We start from the raw sequence: 10,803 nt of genomic DNA on the forward strand, positions 1-10,803 counted from the left end.
TGAACCAACGGCAAAGGAAGACCTTTCTCTCTGTCTCTTTCTCTCACTGTCCACTCTGCCTGTCAAAAAAAAAAAAAAAAAAAAAGAAAGAAAGAAAGAAAGAAAGTTGCTGTCCTCCATTTCAGATCCCTAGGACTTTAAACACTGTGTGTGATTAAGTCCTTTAGCTTGCGAAGGGCCTTTATTCAACCAACCGTTGCATGGAAGTCACTTTTAAAAGCAAGGTTCCCAGTGTAATTTTTGGAAGTTGTATGGGCGCTTGCATACCTGGAGAAGGTTAAAGATAATTTATTCCCAGAGTAAGGATGGCATCGATATATTCATTTAATAGCAAAAGTTAATAAGCCAGCTCTAATAGAGTAATTATTTGAAATCTTCCACGCAAATCTTTCCTTTTTCATCTACTGCTTTTCCTAAGATTTCAATCCCAGCCACAGAGGATAATTAGATATGCTTGTCTGGCTTAAGGAGTAAATTGATTTTGCACATAATTCCCCCAGAGATCTATGCGACGGGCAACTCCATTTCACGCTTTTTTTTTTCCCAGAATGGCACTAAATAGCACAAGATGTATCTGAAACCACGGGCCGCTAGGGTTTAAAAGGAGAAACTTCTAGAAACTCACTTGCTTCACTATCTCCAGCCCCCAACGGCAAACATTTTCTAGACAGACTTGGAAAGAAAGCTGGAGAAGAAAGCTGTTGCGTGCGTCTCTCTCTGTCCACACCAAGCCAGCGGCGTGGGGCCAGGCAGGCACCCCCGTTCTGTGCACAGAGGCCGCGGGAGGGAGCCTGGGGTGCTTCTCATCCCAGCAAGCCAGCGCACAGGGAGCATGCGCACATCCTTGCACGTGCGAAGCGGACGTCGGAGCGGCAGGAGCATTGAGAGAAGCGCCTGAACACACGTGACGTCATAGCTTCATCAACAGGAGCCAGCCCGGATGCCAGATCCAGGCTGTACAGGAAAGGAGGGCTGGGGTCAGGTGCTAACTCCGAGCGTCCACCCAGGTCTCTAAGCCACCCAGGTCTCTAAGCCCCTCCCCACCAAAAGAGCCCTAGCCCAGTCCACAGCCTGGAAGGAATGTGCCACTGGGAGCAGCTGATGCAATTTGCTTTTGCAATGGGCTTCCAGTGCCAATGGATGTGCCGACAGGGCAGTGGGAGGCTGCGAAGGACGAAATGCTATCATCCCTATTTGGATACCCGGGGCTCCACCCTGGCCTGTGACTCCATCCCATATGGGCGCCGGTTTGAATGCCGGCTGCTCCACTTCCCATCCAGCTCTCTGCTATGGCCTGGGAAAGCAGTAGAAGATGGCCCAAGTGCTTGGGCCCCTGCACCCCATGGGAGACCTGGAAGGAGCTCCGGGTTCCTGGCTTTAGATCAGCACAGCTCTGGCCATTGCAGCCAATTGGGGAGTGAACCAACGGATGGAAGAACTCTCTCTCTCTCTCTCTCTCTGCCTCTCCTTCTCTCTCTGTGTAACTCTGACTTTCAAATAAATCTTAAAAAAAAAAAAGCATAAAACTTCAGGGTAATACCATAAGACCCCGGGGGTCATCTGCATCACCTCACTTCCTAACAAATAATGATTATTTCCACCCCCAAAATAATGATTACTACTATTAATATGCCTTAAGAAGGTAGACTCAGGTTTGCTGAGGTCAGAGGCGTCATTTTTAGGGCCCTCTTTAAGAAAAGGAACACACAATTATGATGACAAAATGAAGCGACAAATGTGACAGCATCCTGAGGGCCCTCGGTGGGTTTTTGCAAGGGCCTGTGCAGCTGAGTGGTTTGTAGCTTAAGTGCCATTAGCTTTAAGGAAAGTCCACTCTTAGAAAAAAAGAAAAAAAACTTTATATATTTGAAAAGCAGAGAGCAACATAGAGAGAGTGAGAGAGACTTCACATCTGCTGGTTCACTCCCCAAGGGCTGGGCCAGGCTGAAGCCCGGAGCCAGGATCTCCACGTGGGCCTTCGCTGCCTTCCCAGGCGCATCAGCAGGGAGCTGGATCAGGAGAAGAGCAGCCGGCACTCATGAAATATAAGAGACAAGGAAATGCTGAGTTGAAACCAGACTGGAAACCTAGTTGGAGGGACTGAGCCTTTAGCCTAGTGGTTAAGACACCAGCTGGGGCGCACATGTCCCAGACTGGAGGACCTGGGTTTTTTTTTTTTTTTTTTTTTTTTTTTGACAGGCAGAGTGGACAGTGAGAGAGAGAGGCAGAGAGAATGGTCCTTCTTATCCGTTGGTTCACCTCCAATGGCTGCTGCGGCCGGTGCACCGCGCTGATCCGAAGGCAGGAGCCAGGTGCCTCTCCTGGCCCCCCGTGCGGCACTTGGGCCATCCTCCACTGCCCTCCCGGGCCACAGCAGAGAGCTAGCCTGGAAGAGGAGCAACCGGGACAGAATCCAGCGCCCCGACTGGGACTAGAACCCGGTGTGCCAGCGCCACAGGCGGAGGATTAGCCTAGTGAGCCATGGCGCCGGCCATGGACCTGGGTTCTATGCCCAGCTCTGGGTCCTCTCTCCAGATTCCGGCTGATGCAGACCCTGGGAGGCAGTGGTGATGGCTCGGTGGCTGAGTTCTTGCCATCCATGTGGGAGACCTGGGCTGAGTGCCCGGCTCCCAGTCTGGCCCCTTGCCTAGCCAGGGCTCTTACAGACACTTGCAAAAGGAACCAGTAGGCCGGTGCCGTGGCTCACTAGGCTAATCCTCCGCCTGCGGCGCTGGCACCCCGGGTTCTAGTCACGGTCGGGGCGCCGATTCTGTCCCGGTTGTACCCGTATGGGAGACCAGGAGAAGCACCTGGCTCCTGGCTTTGGATCGGCACAGCTCTGGCCGTAGCGGCCATTTCGGGGATGAACCAATGGAAGGAAGACCTTCTCTCTGTCTCTCTCTTTCTCACTGTCTAACTCTGCCTGTCCAAAAAAAAAAAAAAAAGAACCAATGAATGGCAGCTCAGTTCCCTGCTTCTCCCTCCCACTCTCTCTCTCCTCCCTCCCTCTCAAATAAATACATTTGTAGGAGAAAACCTTCTTGTGAAAGGGCAAGAAGTAATGGATGCATTTCCATTAGAAAGACATGGTTTCTGGGGCTCACAGGGAGTTGACCACTATCTCACCTCACTGCTCTGCCCTTTGTTAGCCCTGCCCCAGGCCTGCCCTAGGGGGAGAAGCTTCCTCCCAGTGAGGCCACTGGACACAACTGTAATCTAAAAAGAGATAAAAATAGTGGTCTGTCCCACTCCCTCCACCGCCACATCCAAAAATAAGTCTTGCTCTGATAATAACAAGGACCTTGGATCCAAAGATGTGTTGATAAGGAGAGTGACAGGGCCACGCCTCCAGGAGACGGGACCAGTGGTCCATTTCCTTGCATCATCCGGGAAGTGTTTATTAAGTCAGGATAATGACCCTGGGCTGTCTTCTCTCTACCCTCTCCCACTCTGCTCTGGGTACCAGGCCTCCCTGGACAGACTGCCAGGGGCTGCCCACATCAGCTAGGGGGTGCAGGGTGGGAGGTTGGTTCTCCCAGCCTCTGCCTCTGCTTCCGTGACCTGCACCTGTCACCAGCACCTCCATACAGCCTCTCTGTGCAAGGAACAGCTCCGTCCCAGGAATAACTCTGGGCCACTGCACACCCCCCACCCCCGTGTGGCTTCTCCCCATTCTCACAACCTCCCACACGCAAGGAGACTTCAAAAAGTTTATAGAAGGGGCCAGCACTGTGGTGTAGCAGGTAAAGCCGCCACCTGAGGTGCCGGCATCCCATATGGGCACCGGTTCAAGTCCCAGCTGCTCCATTTCCCATCCAGCTCTCTGCTATGACCTGGGAAAGCAGTAGAAGATGGCCCAAATGCTTGGGTCCCTACACCTGCATGGGAGACCAGGAAGAAGCTCCTGGCTTCTGGCTTCGGATCAGTGCAGCTCCGGCCATTGCAGCCATTTGGGGAGTGAACCAGTGTGCGAAAGACCTCTCTGTCTCTCCCTCTCTCTGTAACTCTGTCTTTCACATAAATAAAAATAAATCTTTTTTTTTAAAGAAAGATTCCAGACAAAAGCCAGCAGCATCAGGTGTCAAACGGCCCTGCAGGCCCGCAGGGCTTGAGCACCAATAAGGGCGAGAGTCCAGGATTCCTGGGCACTTACTATGTGCAGGCACCAGTCTCTAACTTGCTCAATGCTCACAAAAACCCAGGTAGGCAGTGGGGGCTATTATCAGCCCCATTTTTCAGATGCTCTAGTTGAAAAAGCTGAGAGTAGCTGTTTGGGGTATCTGTCGCTTTGTAGAAAATCGCCCCCAAACTTGTAAAACTAACCAGGATTTTATTGCACGTAGGGACACTAAGGACCAGGAATTCGGCGAGTGCTGGCCTGTCTTTGCTCTGTAAGGTCAGAGAATCATCTGGAAAGACTGACCAGCCGGGGGCTAGAATAACCCGAAGGCCTTCTCAGTTCACGTGGTTGGCCCTCGGGCGAGGTGGCCTGATCAGCAGACAGCCAGCACAGCCACACAGCCTGTGGCCTCTCTCGGCTTCCCCACCACCCGGAGGCCTGGGGATAGTCAGATTCGAACTCGGCAGCTCAGGGCTTCCAGCGTGAGTGGCCCAGGGTTAAGCTCCCACTTAGGAAGCTCCTATCCCGTATTGGAGTGCTGCTCCCCTTCCAATCCAGCCTTCTGCAGGTGCGCCTGGGAAGGCAGTAGTTGATGGCCCAATGCTTGCCACCCTTGAGGAAGCCCCAGATGGAATTCCCAGCTCCGGCTTCAGCCTGGCCCAGCCCAGGATGTTGTGGCTACTAGGGGCATGAACCAGGGGGTGGAAGATCTCTCTCTTTGTCTCTCTCTCTCTCTCCCTGTCAAACAAATAAGAAACTAAAACAAGAAAGAAGCTCAAGTGAACAGCCAGTGAGCAAGGCTAAAGCCGCCTCTCCTTTTATGAGCTTGCATCAGAAGGAGCACAATGTCACGTCCCCCACGGTCAACATCCAAGGGCGCGGGGCGTGCGAGAGAACACGGATCTCACACCCTGGTGGGAGGGTCAAGGACCTTGCAGATGGAACACGAAGGGGACCCCAGTCGATGTCTGAGCTTAGCCACTGTTTCACTGGGAATGACCTGCAAAATTCAACCCCACACCTGGGCTTTGTGTAGTCCTGTAGACTTCACGAATCAGCTGCCTCACTGGCGATGATTAAGCGGGTGTTTCTATCTCTGTTTCACAACTTGAGAACCCGAGGTAGCTCGGAGACTTAAGGAGCTTCCCCAAAGTGAATTCTGAGCTCCTGACCCAAGCTTTCCAGCCGTCTCCAGGGAAGGCTTTGCCCCGTAGCCTGGGCTGTGGTGTGCAGGTGCTGGCCCGTCACCTTTCACTTCTCCCAGGGGCAGGCATTTGGCATAGCAATGAAAGTGCTACTGGGATGCCCCTGGGCCCCATCAGAGTGCCTGTGTTTGAATGCAGGCTCCTCCCAGTCTGAGCTTCCTTCTAACGAATGTTCTAGAGACAGTGGTAAGGACTGAAGTAGCTGGGTCCCTGCCACCCATGCAGGAGACCCATGTTGAGCTTCTGACTCCTGACTTCTGTCCTGATCCAGGCCCCACCCTCGCTGTTGTAGACAACTGGGGAGTGAACCAGCAGGTGGGAGCCTGCTCTGTCCGTCTCTCTGCTTTTTAAATAAATGAATGAATAAAAATTTGCACTGGAGCTTGATTCCTTTGGGTTTGAAGGCTTTTGGTCCCATGCATGCGTGTTGGTAGATCCTCTGAGGAAACAGCACACAGTGAGCAGGAACTGTTGTTACTGGGGCTGGTGCTGTAGCACAGCGGGTTAAGTTCCGGCCTGCACTGCTGGTATCCCATATGGCCATCAGATCCCAGCTGCTCCACTTCCCATCCAGCTCCTTGCTAATGTGCCTGGGAAAGCAGCAGAAGACGGTCCAAGTCCCCAAATCCCTGCACCCATGTGGGAGACCCAGAAGAAGCTCCTGGCTCCTGGCTTCAGCCTGGCCTAGCCCCAGCCGTTGTGGCCATTAGGGAGTGAACCAGCGGATGGAAGACCTCTCTCTCTCTCTCTCTTTCTCTCTCTCTCTCTCTCTCTCTCTCTATCTGTCTCTCTACTCTGTTACTCTGCCTTTCAAATAAATAAATAAATCTTTTTTAAAAAAAAAAAACTGTTGTTACCTACAAAAAAAAAATGTTGTTCCTGCTCAAAGGGTGTGGCTTAGGCAGAGACCTGCTGGGAGGCAGGGTTTACAGGGCACAGGGAGAAGGTCAAGGACACAGAAACAGCATCACTGAGAGACGGACGGAGCCAAGCCTACGCACACACCTCGCTTCATCAAGGCATTCGCGGCGTTACCTCCCATCCCAGGGCTCTTCTAGAGTTTGATGTTGTCACTCCTTCCAGAAGCGGTGGGGACCGGTACCCCTTTTCCTCACTCTGACCTGATCTATGGCTGACAACCAAAAGAAGGTAAAGAAAGCAGTGCCTTGTGCCCTGCCAGGCCAGGTCAGAAAGATCACCTGGCTCTCCCTGGTTCTCCTGGGATGCTCGCAGGTGCCATGGAGGAAGCCCAACTTCCTGAAGACGGCCGTGCTGCATGGCCTCAGGCAGGCTCTCTACTCGACAGGCCCAGCAGGGCCCCCTCCCTGCCTTCTCCACCAACATGCAGGCGTGAGTGATGCCATCTTGGATCCTGCAGACCCAACCATCCACCTGCTGAGCAGCCTCAACGGATAGGATCACATCCTGCTTAAATTCCTGACCCAGGGAACCTGAGATATCATAAAATGCGGGGTGTTTCACGCACTGCACTGTGAGTTGGGTAGTTTAGTAAACAGCATTAATGATGTGACACACAGCTTGATATCCGGTACCATATGGTAACCATTATTAATTCCGGATTAGGAAGCCGGGGGAGGGGTAGTTCAACAACTCGCCTGGCCCTGCCCTGCTGATAGCTGGGGCCATAACCCAGTCCTCCAAGGCTGGCGGTCTCTGCCCTACCCCCAGCTGATCCTAGAGAGTGAGGGGAGCCTGGCCCCAGCCTACAGGATGCCAAGGAGAAACACTGTCTCCCTTAGGCTTTGTGGGGGCCAGGCTGTTCCCGCACCACTAATTATGAAAGCAAAGAGCTCTCCCTCGGGGCCAAGGCCCAGAATCCAGCACCTGCCACTGTGGCTTTAGCCTCCAAGGGCTTGAGCAAAACCGTTTGTTTACACGTTTGTCCCTTGTGCCTCTCGGTTTCACAGAACTCAGGAGAGAGTCAGAAGTTCAAGCCCACCGTGGTGATGTCACTCGGGGACAGCGGCTTCCGTCCCCCACAGACTGACAATTCCATCCTTTCTGATGTGTGTGCCCTATGGCTTGGGCCCACTATCCACTCTGTCTTTCACAGGCCACCTGGCCCCACAGTCCTACTGACTGTGTGTCACCTTCTCCCAGGAGACGACGGAGCCACCACACCACTCTCCTGCAGGATTGCAGTTGCCTCCCCACCAGGCTCCCACTTCCTGTCCCCCTTGATCAGAGACCCCTAACGAGACCGTGTCTGGGTGGGCGTCCAGCGTAGGCGCGCACGACCCACCTGTCCTGCTTCCTGCCAGTGCAAACCCGGAGAGGCCGTGCTGATGGCTCAAGTAGTTGAGTCCCCTGCCACCTGCAAGGGAGGCCTGAGTTCCCAGCTTCCAGCTTCAGCGTTTGGGTAGCAAAACTGCAGACGGGACCCCTCCCTCTCTCCCTCCCTCCCTCTCTCTCTCCCCCCACCCCATCCCGCCTCTCAAACAGATAAAGACAGGCCCATCTCTGAATGCGTGTCTCCTCCACTCACCCCAGTCTGTCCTGGCCCTGCACTGCCTTGCTCCCCTCCCGCCACCACCACCATGGCTTCCTTTCTCTCCCGGGGAGGCCTCTCCTTGGGGCCTCTGCTCAGGTTCCCTACACCCGGGAGACTTTGTCCCAGAGCTCCCCAGGGCACAAGCTTCATGGCTCCTCACAGGGCTTTGTGGGGCGGCTAGCACTCCCCAGGGGCTTCCTCCAGGTGCACTGCCCGTGCCAGGGGTCTTCAAGAAGTTCATGAAAATGTGGATCAAGGAAGCCTGCATTTGCTCTAAATAATAAGATAAAGTAGAAGATAAACTTCTCTTTTACTCCCATGTCCCCCAAACCTTTTGGAGACCTCTCGCGCTCCCTACACAGCTGGGTGTCTGCAGCGGACTTGTTCCCACCTCTGACTGATTGCGGCCTCCCTCCCCGGGAGGGAAGGGACACTGGCTGTGTTTACCACTCTGCAGCTAGCACGGACTTTAGTGTGAAACGGACACACGGCCCAGTTACTTCCTGAATGGTCCTGAGCGGATTCAGTCTCAGAGTCTCGCGAACATCAGAACTTCTGCTCCGATCAATGCGGTTCGGGTATGACCTCGCAGACAATCTCGGTGGGGCGGAGAAGAGGGGGTCCCAGGTCACCAGGTTCCAAGCAAGGGAAGGCCTTTTGCTTTGGGGGGCCAGTGTGGAAAACCAGGACCTCCAACCTCCGACAGCGGGAGCTGGACCGTCTCAAGCTACACGCTTGCAACACTGCAGCCATTATTCAAGTTCCACCAACGCCCTCTGCCCTCCATTGAGAGCCAGCTGCTTGCCAACGCTGTCCTAGTGAGACAGAGTATCCTGAAGACACTCAGTCCAGAAGAAAGAGCACCGGGCAAGTGCTGACTCTAACAAGGTCATTTCAGAACCAGGGTGTGGGCCGGCGCCGCGGCTCACTTGGTTAATCCTCCACCTGTGGCGCCGGCACCCCGGGTTCTAGTCCTGGTTGGGGCGCCGGATTCTGTCCCTGTTGCTCCTCTTCCAGTCCAGCTCTCTGCTGTGGCCCGGGCACAGCCATCCTCTGCTGCTTTCCCAGGCACATTAACAGGGAGATGGATCAGAAGTAGTGCAGCCAGGAGTCAAACTGAGGCCCACATGGGCCCAAGAGACAGAGAGAAAGGAGCCAGGAGCTTCTTCCTGGTCTCCCATGTGGGTGCAGGGGCCCAAGGACTTGGGCCATCCTCTACTGCCTTCCCAGGCCACAGCAGAGAGCTGGCCTGGAAGAGGAGCAACCGGGACAGAATCCAGCGCCCCGACCGGGACTAGAACCCGGGTGAGCCGCGGTGCCGGCCGTAATGGGTCTTAAGTATCCTTCCGGTCCTGGGCTTTTAAAGAGCTGCCTGGGTGACTGTAGTGGACAGGCAAATCCGAGACAGCCGGGGCCACAGGGTCCTCCCTTCCCCCACACCCCTGTTCTTTAGCCAGAAACCAGGAACCAGCACCTCAAATCCCTTCGCTGTTAGGACAGCAAATTCCAAGGAAGCAATTATCCTGTTGGGTGTTTGCTGTAGGCTTTAGGACGGTAAATAGCCCCAGTGCCTGCCCTTTCTCTGGGTGTCACCTGGGCTTCCCTTCCTCTTCCAAGCCACCTCTCGAAGGAGTCCGGGTCCTCTCCTTGGTGTCGCTTTGCTACTGATTTGCGGTCTCCGCTTTCCTATTGGCTTAAGGTCTCAGCCTCTGGCGCTACCCTGCGTGAGCTGCGGAAACTGAAGCCCAGTCGAGCTGCCCGTGTTCACGTTCACCTGATAGGACCGCAGGGCTGGGAACAATCCTCCTTTGACGGCCAGGGCGACCTCCCGGGGGAGGGGCCCTTTGCTTTAATCAGCCTCTCCTGGGACCCATCCCAGCGCCCTCGTCCTGGGCGGCTCCGTGCCACCGGCAGCCTGCCCCGCGCCCTCCTGCTGCTTCTCTCCCCGCAGAATCACATTGCCTACAACGGGCTGAGGCGAGGACTTCAATCCGAGGGAGGCAGGTGCCTCCAGCTCAGTGCCTGGGGAGCGAGGGCAGAGTCCGAGATAGAAGGCTGAGCCGGCGGACGGACGGAGACCTTGGTCGCCTCCCCCGATCCGGCAGCCACAGACCCTCAGCTCTTCCCCCAAGCGGAAGGTTGAGCTGGTGCAGGGAGGGCTGGGTCTGGCGCTGTCTCCCCTAGAGCCATCATACCCCGCCCGCAGCTCCGCAGGGGGCCTGGACTGGCTCAGGAAAGCCGCCCCCCTGTGCCATCCAGGTTGGGGGGGGGGGGGGAGGGACGCCTGTCGCAGCCAGGACACAGCTCTCGGCAGCTTCCTCCCCGTGGGGTGGGAGTGTGCGCACTGAGCGCCGGTGCCCGCGCTCTGGCTAACCTCACAATGCTCGCTTTATTGCCGCTTTCTCTTCCTGTTGCCACTTCCCAGTTCTCTCCCCGTGTTCCCTTCAGAGTCCAAAATAAACTACGCAGGTGCAAACCCTTCTCTCGGGTCTGCTTCCAGGGAAAGTCTGAACCAAGACCAGTTTGTTCACTTTGCATTTCTAGACCAGGGGTGGCTTTCTCTTTGTTACATGGTGGTATTTGTCAGGATCACTCTGCCTGCCTGTCTCTACCCCACGAACTCCTACGCATGCTTCAAGACCCAATTCAAGGGGCAGGCATTGTTGCCTAGTGGGTTAAGCTGCCGCCTGCCACACAGCATTGCATATGAATTATTTATATGAATGAATAAAAATTTACATTGGAGTTTGATTCCTTTGGGTTTGAAGGCTTTTGGTCCTGGACATGCTAGGTGTTAAGATCCTCTATGGAAATCACATACAGTGAGTGTAAACTGTTGTAACTGGGGCGGTGCTGGGGCACAGTGGGTTAAGCTGAGGCCTATGGCAGCCAGGACTCGAACCGGTGCCTGTACGGGACACCGGCGCTTCAGGCCAGGGCTTTAACCTCCTGCGCCACAGCGCTTC

Source organism: Lepus europaeus, chromosome 2 (genome assembly GCF_033115175.1).
Source record: "Lepus europaeus isolate LE1 chromosome 2, mLepTim1.pri, whole genome shotgun sequence".
Taxonomy (NCBI): domain Eukaryota; kingdom Metazoa; phylum Chordata; class Mammalia; order Lagomorpha; family Leporidae; genus Lepus; species Lepus europaeus.